The sequence below is a fragment of the Cricetulus griseus genome, chromosome 2 (assembly GCF_003668045.3).
Source record: "Cricetulus griseus strain 17A/GY chromosome 2, alternate assembly CriGri-PICRH-1.0, whole genome shotgun sequence".
NCBI classification, from domain to species: domain Eukaryota; kingdom Metazoa; phylum Chordata; class Mammalia; order Rodentia; family Cricetidae; genus Cricetulus; species Cricetulus griseus.
The window spans coordinates 257,349,113-257,363,292 of record NC_048595.1 but is presented as its reverse complement, the minus strand read 5'-3'; the positions used below and the strand labels follow the sequence as shown (position 1 = coordinate 257,363,292).

Sequence of the window (14,180 nt, the reverse complement as noted above, 5' to 3'; positions counted from 1 at the left end):
AAGTAAAGATTTTTGCAGCAGCATCAAACCTCTCTTGTGTTTGTGTCTGTCTGTCATGCCGAATCCATCCCAACCTGAGTACCAAGACCCTGATTCTCCTGCAGTGTGGTTCTCTCCCTGAGTGATCTGCAGCAGTTACTGATACTGAGAACTAAATCCAGAATATATTTAAATGTCTCCAAAGTCCTTCCTAGTGAATTAAATGTATGTGAATTCATTAACTCAGTTTTAAAATGGTAACAACAGAATCACACCTAAGAGCTGAGAACATAGTAGTTACTACATCCATGAAGATGAGTACCTGAGCAGCCAGTGGAGTTCCACAATGGCTGTCTCACCAGGCATAGGATGTGGGGTGACAACCATTAGTTCAGCCATAAGGCTGGGTGCCTCACCAGACACAATCTGGCAGTAGAAGCCTGGAAGTTCCCTGGAAAGCTGCTGTTCCCTAGTCTACAATAAAAGCTTGGAAACACTGTTTCTGATATCAGGGAAGGGAACAACAGAAACAGCAACAGGACAAGGAGAGAGGAAGGACAAGTGAACAAATGGAGGAATGATCTTCTTTCTGCTACCCTTTTATCTGCACTACTCCCAGGAGGTGCACAATTGGGGAGGGTCTCCAAGGCGGGACACTTACTCAGGGGAGGTTCTCTACTCAGATGTTCTGATGTGTGACAAGTTGACATTAAAACCAACCATAATAATTTCTATTCTTAATTACAGGTAGTGGTTTCTTTAGCTTCAGTTTGTTAACTATAGAGATAGTTGTGTTCAACTCACAGCTGTGATGAAAGACAGGGGCTGAAATTCAGGCGACGGAAGTCTGGGAAATAGATACAAATATGGTAGAGGTTTGAAGGGGGGACTTACACAGGCATTAATGACTGTCTTGGAATGTCCCCGATGAAGGAGTTCTTTAGCTCAATACTGAAAGAAAGAGAGAGAGAGGGAGTGAAAGAAAGAAAGAGAAAAAAAGAAAAGAAGGAGGCAGGGAGGAAGAGAGGAAGGAAGGGTGAGTATGTAAAGAAAAGGAGCCTAAGAAGCTGAAGAGAACCCCAGGAATGAGAGGCAGAGATAGTAGGAGTGAGACTGCTGAGTGAGATTATAGGCTTCTCAAGGTCTTTGTAATTCCTCAGTAGAACCTTGCTAACAAGAAAGAGAATTGGTGACAATGTGATAAATGGGGATTGAGCAATGGGTTCCAGATGCAATGAAGTTCCCATGGAAAAATGAGGATCCAATAGAGAGATGTCAATGGAAGACAGGAAGAAGTATTCCCCTCCACACAGTGGGGGAATTATCATCCAGGAAAGAACAGAGAAAGCACACCCAGAGCCATGAGAACAGGAATACACCCCCCTCTCACACACACACACACTGTGAACAAAGAGCAAGCAGTTCCTGGACAGGAGCTACCCTTCAGATGGGTGTAGGACGTTTGTCCAGCTTCAGGGAGTACACCCTTGGATCCCAACCATCCAAACATGTACTTCCCAGCTTCAATGAGCAGTTGCTGCGGTGCTGGACTGTGAGTTCTCCTTACCAATTGCTCCCTTCAATCAGAAGAGACGTCAAAGGCTCTGAAAAAAATATGTGTATTGTTCTCAGTAATGGATAATAAAAATGTGGTACATTCGCGCAATGAAATACTGTTCAGTGAATCCAAAAACCAAAATGGTAAAATTCCCATGTAAATGGATAGAGCTTGAAAAGTTATTTGTTTGTTTGTTTGTTTGTTTGTTTGTTTTTCGAGACAGGGTTTCTCTGTGTGGCTTTGGAGCCTATCCTGGCACTCGCTCTGGAGACGAGGCTGGCCTCGAACTCACAGAGATCCACCTGCCTCTGCCTCCCGAGTGCTGGGATTAAAGGCGCGTGCCACCAACGCCTGGCTTAAAAGTAATTATTTTGAGTTAAACCAGACACAGAAAGTCTGATTCTGAATGTTTTCTCTTACATGTGGATGTTATCTTGTAAACCTGTGATAAGTGTGCTATATATAAAATCTATATATCCACAGAGATATTTTGGAAGAGAATTCTAAATTGTGTTATTTTATTTTATTTAGAAAGAAAGCCATGCTACTTGGATCAGGCTGGCATTCCAGACACTATGTAGCTCAGGATGTGCTAGAACTTAATTTCTTCTGCCTCTTGCTGGTAATTGCTGGGGATAGACTTGAGGCAACTCTCTTGGTTCAATCCAGAAGAATTTTAATTTTACTTCTGCTTATTTCTTTTAGGATATTATAAGAAAGTAGCATACTTTATAGTTAAAGTGAAGGAGGTTTATTGTTGTTTCTTCATGTGTCATTTTCCTTCATCACAATAATTACATTTGTCTCTTACCCTATATTCTTTAATTGAGTTATGTATCAATAATTAAGATTTTATTTTCATTTTTGAAACATGATCTCATTTGTATGACTCAGGCTGGTTTTGAACTGGCTATGGGTAACCGAGGATTACCTCAAACGCCTAGGCCCACCTCTGCCTCCCTGGTGGTAGGAACACAGACATGAACAAATGTATGCTGGCATTTTGGCCTAACTGTGGTAGCCGTTCTTAAGAAAGAATGACTTCTTCTAAGTGATACTCTTGAAGCTCAAAACTCAAAATATTTACTTAGTATATCATTTAAAGTAACATTCTAAAGCAAAACTTATCATGTATTTTGATTACTCTAAGTTATTCATTCCTTACTATTATGATGATGGATATTGTGTTACTGTACTTTAAAAATGATTTATTAAAAATGCTGTTGATTTTGATAATTTACAAAAATGTTCCTTTATTCTCTTCTCTCATTTAACATGCCTTTATTTCTATTCTCCAACTAGAAAAATGCTCATCAAGTCTTATACCAATATTAGTTTCCTGTCGATTCCAAATGCAAGGAACACTGTACAATTACAGGTGATAAGAAAAAAATGTCGTGTTATTGTTTCCATTGTAAAAGAATGCAACAGGGGTTCAAAACTTTTATCCTGTAGAATCACAATGGTGGCAACTCTGGTGCCCTCTGAGACATTGACATCATTAATTGAAAATCTATGGGTGTCATTTTTTCACTGACAATGGAGTAATTCACAATGTTGAATTGAATGTTATATATAGTCATACATTTATATGTGAGTAAATAACAGTTTAATTTTAAAAGTCTCCCAATTAGGGCACTATGAAATTATAATTTTTTCTGAACCTTTTATAACTCTATATTTTATTACAAATTTTAACAAAAAGTTATATCACTTCTTTCCTTGTTCTTCTTCCAACCCTTTCCATGCCTCCTCACTCCAAGATCTCCCATGCATCTCCTACTCTCTCTCAAACTAAGGCCTTATTTTATTTCTCTTTTCCATATGTAAATGCACAGAGAGTCCTTTTAATATGGGTTGTGTGTATGTAGATTCAGGGCTAACCACTCTTTATTGAGTCACCATTTAGGTACTTCATCCCTTCAAGAAGCTAATCCTGCCTCTCTAGGCTGTCATTAGTTGACTGTTCTCAGTCTAGCGTCTATTGGTATTAACTTGCTCAGGTCTTGCTTAGACTGTCTTGCTGCTGATAAATCACGAACATAGATATATAGCTTCTCTGTCATTTCTACGAGGCACAATATCACTTTTAAAATTGTCCTGCCCCCTCTTCCACAGTGCTCCCTGAGTCTTAGGTGCTGAGCTCCATGGGAGCCATTGCTGCTGTATTAGAGACTGTTACAGTTCTCTATAATAGTCTCTGTTTGTAATAAAAAGGAAGTTCCTAGATGAAAGGAGAGAGTACTACTTATCTGTGGCATACGGGTATGTTTTAGAATGCAGTTACGAATTCTTCTCAGGTATTAAACTGATAGTAGTAGGTTCTCTTCTAAAACCTAGATTTTGCTGGGCATAGTGGGGCACACTTTTAATCCCAGCACTACGGATTCAGACGGAGACAAAGCTCTGAGATCAAGGCCTGCATGGTCTACAAACCAAATTCGAGGACAGTCAAGGCTATACAGAGAAGCACTGTCTTAAAAAAACAACAAAAACATTTGAAAGAATAAAATACAATTCATGACCTTCCAAGCCCCAGGTAGTCAGTTGGCTTTATGCCAGGAAAGCGGGACTGCTTCAATATATGCAAGTACATACATGTAATAAGTCACACACATCGACTAAGAGACAAAAAACTTGAGCGCCGCCACCTCTACCTCCACAACGATCCAGGCCGTGGTTGCCCAGGGACTTTGAATATGTCGGGGATTGCCCTCAGCCGACTTGCCCAGAAAAGGAAAGATTGGAGGAAGGACCACCCTTTTGGCTTGTGTCTGTCCCAACAAAGAACCCCGATGACACGATGAACCAGATGATTGGGAGTGCACTATCCCTGCAAAGAAGGGGACTCCATGGGAAGGAGGCTTGTTCAAACTAATGATGCCTTTCACAGATCCATCCTCACCACCAAATGTAAATTTGAGGCACCACTGTTTTACCCAAACGTGTGCCTGTCCATCCTGGAGGAAGACAAGGACTAGAGGCCAGCTATCACGATCAAACAGATCTTATTAGGAATATAAGAACTTGTAACTGAAGCCGGGCGTGGTGGCGCACGCCTTTAATCCCAGCACTCGGGAGGCAGAGGTAGGTGGATCTCTGTGAGTTCGAGGCCAGCATGGTCTCCAGAGCGAGTGCCAGGAGAGGCTCCAAAGCTACACAGAGAAACCCTGTCTCACAAAACAAAACAAAACAAAAAAAGAACTTCTAAGTGAACCAAATATTCAAGACCCAGCTCAAGCAGAGGCCTACACAATTTACTGCCAACAGAGTGGAATATGAGAAAAGGGTTCGAGCACAAGCCAAGAAGTTCGCCCCCTCATTAGCAGCAGCACGGTGGCTCCATGCCAAGGAAGGGATTGGCTTGGCAAGAACTTGTTTACAACCTTTTGCAGAGCTGAGTCGCTGTGTACAGTTACTAGTCGCCTGGGAAGGTTGAGCGGGCGCCATTTTCCATTTCCGCCACAGGCATTTACAGGGTCTTAATTCGCCAAATTGCCCTGAAAGGCCCGCTGCCTCTCTGTCTCCCCCCGCCTATGCTGATGCTGGGTGTTCTCTCTGGAGCAGGGCAGAGCCAGGATACCGCCAGGGGCTGGAGAGTGCAGCGCGGGCGAGCTGCCGCAGAGCCGCCCTGCTTCCCCTTTATCCTGCCGTCCCTGCCCCCGCCGGCCTCCACTTCCCCCGGCTGCCGTTTTCCCTCCCAAGCCGGTTCACCCAGGCGGGGCTGCCCTGGCACCGCGCCGGGGCTGGGGCCGAGCAGGGAAAGGGCACCCCTCGCCCCCACGCCCCCCCCCGTTGAGAAACACTCCGTCCCAAGGTCTCCGCCCCCAAGGTCAGCCATCTGGACGCGGAGGGAGGGGGAATTGAGTCTGTTGTACCAGACACCAGACCTTGAGAATATGCTGATCTGGAATGGCTCTGTGTCTTATTTGAACCATCCAATAGAAATGATTCTGTATTTCGCCTCATTTGAAAGACTCCGTGTTTCACCTCATTTGAATAACTCTGTACTTTGCCTCATTTGAATAACCCTGTATAGCGCCTCATATACATTGACCAATGGGAATAGCTCTGTACAATGCCTCATTAGAATTATCCAATAGAATCCCTGCTCCTAGCTTGCGCCTTTTTCCCTATATAAGGACCCCTTTCCCTTGGCTCGGCGCGCTTGGCCTCAGAAAAGCTAAGTCGCCCCGGGTACCCGCGTCTCCAATAAAGCCTCTTGTTTTTTACATCCAGTTCGTGGCCTCGCTGATTCCTGGGTGTGTGGGTCTCCCTCTACGAAAGTGCCTCTTCGGGGTCTTTCAGCCCCAGTTTTTCATACAGGGTCTCTTCCTTCAGTCTTTTGTATTTTTGATTGTTATGTAAAACTTGCTTTTATTTTAATATTGATGTCAGTATTTCAACTGCTGTAAATTGATAAACTTTTGTACTTGGTAAGCCTCTAGGAGCTAGTTTCTTGGCGCTCAGATGTAGGCATGCTTCCCACTCTTCTCTGGCCTCCAGCTGACTGCATGAAAGATCCACATTGTCCTTCCCTCCCCATCCTCGTACTCTTCAGGAACCTGGGCTGTTGCTTATGGGCTTCAGATCCAAAGTTGGCCAGTGTCTCCATTCTGCACCACTTCCTTTGTGTTTATATGGTGTTTTGTCTGTGTTGCTGTTTAGAGTAAATAAACTGTTTATATATGAAAAAAGAAAAAAGAAACCCAAAACTCATGATCATTTCGATAGATGTAGAAAAAGCCTTTGACAGAATCTAACATACTTTAATGATAAAAGTCCTAGAAAGGATAGAACTGTATGGAACATTCCTCAATACAATAAAGGCTATAGATGTGAATCCCTAACGCCAATACCTCTTATCTAAGCTCCCCAAAGGGACAATGCCAAATGCAAATTCTCAATTAGGAGACCTCTGGATTTGCTGGGTTCTCCCCAGCCAAGTTTTGCATAAGCTTTGCACCTTTAGGAAACTCTCAAACTAGATTTACATTATCCAGATGGAAGGCACCTGAAAGGTAGCAGTCACAAAAGGTAGGTAGGTGCTAAGATTCTGTAATCAAACCAGCTGCAGAGCTCTGAGCTCTCCTAACACAATCTCCTTATGCCACACATTTTTATCTGGACATGTGTGTTACTATAAGACATTGACACAGTTTGGGAGGGGGCGGGAATCTTTTTTTTTTTTCCTTGTTTTCCAGTTTTGAGAAAGCTGTATGATGTCTTCACAGAAGACAGCTGGGTTTTTCTTTCTTTTTTTAAAAAAAATCATTTTTTATTTGAATTAGAAACAAGATTGTTTTACATGACAACCCCAGCTCCCTCTCCCTCCCCTCCCCCCCCAACTAAAACCTATCACATATCCTTTCTTCTATTCTTGGGGACAGGAATCTTATGTATCAGCAGAATACAATGCATCATTGAACACGGAGTAGTTGAGCTGGTGCTTCCCAGAGTTATTACCCCTATTGACAGGGTTCATGGTACTGGAAGCTACAGTATACACGCTTACAGAAAAGAAAGACAAACACCAATCTGGCCACAAACCTTGACATCTACAATGGTGACCTTCCTACATGATACATTAGTACAATTTTGGCACAAATGTTGTAGGAATAAACAACACTCTCTGATTGGAATTAACACTTGCTCCGTGAAATGAAACCTGTATGCAGAGAACCTAGGTCAGATCTATGCAGCTCCCTGGTTGTTGGTTCAGTCTCTGTGAGCCCCTATAAGCCCAGGCTAATTGATTCTGTGGGGTTTTGTATGGTGTCTTTGGTCCCCCCCAAACCCCGGTCCCTTCATTCTCTTCTTCCACAGGATTCCCTGAGTTCTGTCTAATGGTGGCTCAAACCCTTCCCTGGAAGCATTTCTTGATTATAGAAGATGGCCAGTTCAGGATCTATGTCCCCTTTTATTAGTACTCTTTGCTAGGGTCACCTTCACAGAATCCTGGAAGTTTCTACTGCACTTGTTTTCTACTTGCCTCTAGAATGGCCCCCAGTTGTAAGGATTCAGGCCTTCTGCGGGCCTGCCCCTGTCACCTGGCACAATGTACTCAGGCAGTAGCCTGGTCAGCCCAGAGTTCCATGACTACTAGTCTGGATGCAGATGCAAAGGACCCCTTTAAAAGAAAGTCCCCCGCCCACTTATGTGCTCTTTTCCCTTGCTCTTTTCCCACACTGCTTTCTGCTGTTCCCCTGGGGGCGGGGACAGGACTTTTCCTGTCTCCCTCTTCTCTTCTGTCCTCTCTGTGTCTATTTACCTCTTTTCTCTCCCCCCACCCCAATTCCCTTTCTAATAAAACTTCTCACTAAGCTCTGTCTGCCTGGTATGTTTGTCCCCACCTCAGTCACCCTAGCTTGTCATGGAATCTGCCAAGGTCCCCCCCCACTTTACCATAACTCCAGTTCTAGTCAACTCTCTCAGTAACTCTCCCTCCATCCTCCCCAAGCTGACCCTTCCTGTTCCCCATCTTTACCCCACCCCCAGTCCACCTGAGAAACTTACTCTATTTCCCCTTCCAGGTGAGATTCATGTGTCCCAGAACCCCTTCTTTCTTGGCATCTCTGGATAAGTGGATTGCAGCATAATTATCCTTTACTTTAAAGTTAATACCCACTTATAAGTGTGTACATACGATGTTTGTCTGTCTGAGTCTGGGTTACCTCACTCAGGATGATTTTTTTCTAGTTCCATCCAAATGCCGGAAAATTTCATGATGTTATTTTTTTTTTGACATTGTGTAATACTCCATTGTGTAAATGTACCATAATTTTTTTATTCCCTCTATGATTAAGGGTTGTTTCCAGTTTCTGGCTATTGCAAATAAATCTGCTATGAACACAATTGAGCAACTGTCCTTGTGGTAGGATGGAATGTTCTTTGAGTATATGCCCAGGAATGCACTCATCTGAGCATAAAGTGTGTCTGTATTAATAGCAAGTTGTGAACTATTCTAGAAACTTCATAGATATGCCTGTATTTTATCCCAAGACATGTTTGATCCATTATAAGGCTTAGGTGAAGGCCAGGGTTCGAAAAGGAAAGAGATTCCATCACCTTTTGAATAGGAAGGTAGGGAAATAGACTGTTGACTGACAGTGCTTACCTGAATTTTAATTGACCTGAGAGAGATGGATCCCAGTTAACTTCCTGAAGCTTATAAGAACCTTTTTTAAGAGGCAAAGTTCCAGGTATGTGCTGTGGGATGGTCTTTCTGAACACTGTGAATATGTGTTGTTCTCATTGGCTAATAGATAAAGCAATACTCAGGCAGAATAAGATTAGGCAGGTAAATCAAACTGAAGATAGAGGTAAAGAAGGGGGGAGTCTAGGAAACAAGATCTGGCTACCCAGGGAAGAACCGCCATACTGATTTCCAGAGTGGTCTTACAAGTTTACATTCCCACCAGCAATGGAGGAGTGTTCCTTTTTCTCCACATCCTCTCCAGCATAGATTGTCATTGGTATTTTTGATTTTAGCCATTCTGACAGGTGTGAGGTGGTATCTCAGAGTTGTTTTGAGTTGCATTTCTCTGATGGCCAAGGATTTTGAGCACTTTCTTAAGTGTCTTTCAGCCATTTCAGATTCCTCTGTTGAGAATTCTCTATTTAGTTCTGCACCCCACTTTTTAATTTCATTGTTTGGTGTTTTGGTGGCTAGCTTCTTGAGTTCATTGTATATTTTGGAGATCAGCCCTCTGTCAGATGTGGGGTTGGTGAAGATCTTTTCCCATTCTGTGGACTGTCATTCTGTCTTACTGACTGTGTCCTATGCCTTACAGAAGCTTCTCAATTTCAGAAGGTCCCATTTATTAATTGAAGGTCTCAATGTCTGTGCTACTGGCGTAATGTTCAGGAAGCAGACTCCTGTGCCAATTCGTTCAAGGGTATCTCCCACTTTCTGTTCTAGAAGATTCAGTGTGGCTGGATTTATGGTGAGATCTTTGATCCATTTGCACTTAAGTTTTGTGCATGGTGACAGATATGGATTTATTTGCAATTTTCTGCATGTCCAAATCCAGTTGTGCCAGCACCATGTGTTGAAGATGCTATCTTTCTTCCATTGTATAGATTTAGCATCTTTGTTAAAAATAAGGTGTTTATAGGTGTGTGGGTTAATATCAGGGTTTTCAATTCGATTCCATTGGTCTATCTGTCTATTTTTGTGCCAATACCAAGTGTTTTCAGAACTATGGCTCTATAATAGAGCTTGAAGTCAGGGATGGTGATGCCACCAGAAGATCCTTTATTGTACAGCTTTGTTTTGGCTATCCTGGGGTTTTTTGTTTTTCCATATAAAGTTGAGTATTGTTCTTTCAAGGTCTGTGAAGAACTGTGTTGGGATTTTGGTGGGGATTGTGTTGACTCTGTAGATTACTTTTAGCAAGATTGCCATTTTTACTATGGTGATTCTGCCTTTCCAAGAGCATGGGAGATCTTTCCATTTTCTGGTATCTTCTTTAATATCTTTCTTTAAAGACTCAAAGTTCTTAATGTACAGGTCTTTCACTTTTTTGGTTAGCGTTACCCCAAGATATTTTATGTTGCTTGTGGATATTGTGAAGGGTGATGTTTCTCTGATTTCTTTCTCATTGCATTTATCATCTGTATATAGTAGCACTACTGATTTTTTTGAGTTAATTTTGTATCCTGCTACTTTGCTGAAGGTGTTTATCAGCTGTAGGAGTTCCCTGGTAGAGGTTTTCTGGTCACTTATGTAGACAATCATATCATCTGCAAATAGTGAGTGTTTGACTTCTTCTTTTCCAATTTGTATACCTTTAATCTCCTTTTCTTTTTTTACTTATTATTATTATTATTATTATTATTATTATTATTATTATTATTATTAATTCAAGTTAGGGAACAGACTTGTTTCACATGTAATTCCCCTCTCCCTCTCCCTCCCCTCACTCCCATTCCTTCTCCCCCACCTCCAACCTACCCCCACCCCATCCACCCACCACTCCCCAGGCAGGGTAGGGCCTCCAACAGGGGCTCCACAAAGTCCACCAAATCTTCCTGTGCTGGGCCTAGGCCCCTCCCCATGTGTCCAGAGACAGAGCGCATCCCTTCAAGTGGGATGGGCTCTCGAAGTCCTCCACATACACCAGGGCAAAAAGCCAGTCCACCTTCCGAGGCTCCCAGGAGTGCAGGGGCCTCCCAGATGGCATCCATGATCAGGAGGCTGGATCAGTCCCGTACTGGCCTCCTAAAGAGCATCTGGGGTCAATATGCTTTCCCTTTTTCAGGCCAACTGTTTCTGTGGGTTTCTCCAACCTGGTACAGACCCCTTCGTTCTTCATTCCTCCCTCTCTTCAACTAGGTTCCAGATTTCAGCTCAGTGTATTTCTGTGGATGTCTATCTCTGCTTCCATCAGCCACTGGATGAGGACTCTAGGATAGCATAGAGAGTAGTCATCAATCTCATTCTAGGGGAAGGGCTTCTAGGCCATCCTCTCCTCCACTGTCCGGACTGTCGGATCGTGTCATCCTTGTAGGTCTCTGGAGATCTCTCTAGTTTCAGATCTCTTCTCGGACCTATAGTGGCTCCCTCTGATATGGTATCTCTCATCCTGCTCTCTCTCCTCTATTCTTCCCCCAACTCAATATCTCTGCTCCTCCATTTCTTCTCCTCTACTCTTCTTCTTGTGCTCTTATTGTGGCAGCACCCTTTCCCCTACCCTCATGCTCCCAATTAGCTCGGGAGTTCATGCCACTTCCCATTCGGCGTCTATTTATCCCTTAGAGTCATTCATGAATTCTAGTTTCTTTGGTGAAGAGGATTATAGGCTGGTAAACCTTTGCTCTATGTATAAAAATCATATATGAGTGAGTACATACCATGTTTGTCTTTTTGTGATTGGGTTACCTCACTCAGGATGGTTTCTTCTAGTTCCATCCATTTGCCTGCGAATTTCAAGATTCCATTGCTTTTTTCTGCTGAGTAGTACTCCATTGTATAAATGTACCACATTTTCTCTTTCCATTCTTCAGTTGAGGGGCATCTAGGTTGCTTCCAGGTTCTGGCTATTACAAACAATGCTGCTATGAACATGGTTGAACATATGTCCTTGTTGTATGAACATGCACTATTTAGGTATATACCCAAGAGAGGAATGGCTGGATCTTGAGGTAGATTGATTCCCATTTTTCTGAGCAACCGCCATACTGATTTCCAGAATGGTCTTACAAGTTCACACTCCCACCAGTAATGGAGGAGTGTTCCTTTTTTTCTCTGCATCCTCTCCAGCATAGGTTGTCATTGGTATTTTTGATTTTAGCCATTCTGACAGGTGTGAGGTGGTATCTCAGAGTTGTTTTGAGTTGCATTTCTCTGATGGCCAAGGATTTTGAGCACTTTCTTAAGTGTCTTTCAGCCATTTCAGATTCCTCTGTTGAAAAATCTCTGTTTAGTTCTGCACCCCACTTTTTAATTTCATTGTATGGTGTTCTGGTGGCTAGCTTCTTGAGCTCCTTGTATATTTTGGAAATCAGTCCTCTGTCAGATGTGGGGCTGGTGAAGATCTTTTCCCAATCTGTGGGTGGTTGTTTTGTCTTACTGACTGTGTCCTTTGCCTTACAGAAGGGCTGCTGGATGAAGGCATAATAGTCAGTCATCAATCTCATAATCAGGGGAGGGCATTTAAGGTAGCCTCTCCTCTGTTGCTGAGATAGTTAGCTGGTGTCATCTTTGTAGATCTCCAGACATTTCCCTAGTGCCTGATTTCTCTGTAAACCAAAAAATGTCTCCCTCTATTATGATATCTTCATTCTTGTTATCGTGTATTCTTCCCCTGACTCATACTTTCTGCTCCCTCATGTTGATCTCCTTTTCTTGTCTTATTGCTCTAGCTAGAACTTCAAGTACAATATTGAAGAGAAATGAAAAGCCTTGTCTTGCCCCTGACTTTAGAGGAATCGCTTTGAGTTTCTCTCCATTTAGTTTGATGTTGGCTGTTGGTTTGGTGTATATTGCTTTTATCATGTTTAGATATGTTCCTGTTATTCCTGTTCTCTCCAAGTTCTTTTTTTTACATGTTGATTAGTTTATTGTAAGGCCCGGCAGAGTAGTGAGACTAAGAGAGAAGAGGAACAGGGGTAATGGCTGGCCACCATGGCCGGTCGCCATAGAGGCAGAGAGAGTGCATAGGTGAGAGAGAGAGCCAAGAAGAAACACAGAGAGAGAGTAGAGAGGAAGCAGGAAAGTTGGAGCTTTTAAAGGGAAGATTGCACATGTGCACTGAGGTTCCACGCATGCCCACAGTCCTCATGCATGGTGGGTGATGTGGTGATGACATAGCACATTTTCCTGTGCATGCCCTGAGTATTGTCAGGGGGCAGGGTCTGTCTCTTAAAGAGGTAGAGCCGATCAGCATCAAAGCCTGAATCTTTCATTCCCACCTCTGCTTATTATTTTAAAAAAGGTGGGGTGTTAGACATGACAGGTTAAGGATTAAGGGCGTCGAATTCTCAAGACTGCTTCCTGCTGACGTGGGGGGCGTTGACCATCTTTGGGGGACCCGAGAAGGTTGGGATGCTGCCATGTCCTGGGGTAGCTGGTTGCTTCATTGCAGTCCAGGCTGTGCGGTACTCCCTGATGCCTCTTAGACCTGTTTGTTTGGATCTAATTCAGCTCCCTGGAACTTACAAGAATCCTTAGAGTTTGTGGAAACATAAGTATTAGACACATTAGCAGCATACTCATGTTAGAAGCAACTTGGCTGAAAGCATTACCATTTTAAAATTGACAGGTTTTTTTTAGGACAATGAAAAACATCTTAATCTTGACCTAGTAGTTATGAATGTATAGTGGTATTGTAGAACTGACTATGAACAGTAACATGAGAAATAGAGAAATCGGGAACTTCACAAAGATAAACCCTAAAATACCTGTTCCTGGAATCTGTTTTGCTTTAAGCTGACAAGACTACCAGTCATCAAAAGCATCAGAGTTCTTGAGAAGGATGTGAATTTACTTGAATCAATGATTAAAGAATAACAGAGACTTGCCAGCAGGCTGCATGGACAGCCACCCTAATGTCCTCCATCCATAGTAGCAGGCTGCAGGACACCTGCCTTCTTGCTGATAGCATGTGACCTGTGGATTACAGACTATAGGAAGACTCACCTATCGTTGGCCCAAGCACACAGGGAAAGTCGATTCCACTGTCATCTTGTCCACGGTCTGGAGTACCTTGTAGCAGTTGAGGTGAAGGGCAGGGTTGCTCAGTGACTAGCGTTGTCACTGACTAGAGATGAAGTTTCTTCAGTGCCCATCAGTCTTCTTGGAGAAAATGGGGTAGAGCCAGAAGCTGGCCTATCTCTCTGTTATAAAAAGCTTTTTAACAAAACATTTTAAATGCCATATTCTCTAGATCTCTGAGCATTTGAGGGCTGTCTGTTTAGTATCTAAGCAGTTAAGTTTGCCTTTAGTTAGAGAAAAATCCTTTTTTGTAATAAAAGCTGTCCCTTTGTAAATGGCTTAGAGGATGGACTGAGTGGTATAAATATTATGTTAGTTTGAAATAGACCTTTGTGATTTTAAATTTTGATCATCATTTAAAGATACATGAGTTAAATTTAAGTTGTATAGACTTTGCTTATATTTTAAGTATGGTTAAATTAGACC

The 14,180-nt window shown here is 42.7% G+C and overlaps 1 pseudogene; it reads left to right on the top strand.

Annotated features, from left to right (window-relative positions):
* Positions 1 to 4,233: 4,233 nt before the first annotated feature.
* LOC100772291 lies at positions 4,234 to 4,976 on the top strand (annotated as a pseudogene).
* The last annotated feature ends 9,204 nt before the right edge of the window (positions 4,977 to 14,180 follow it).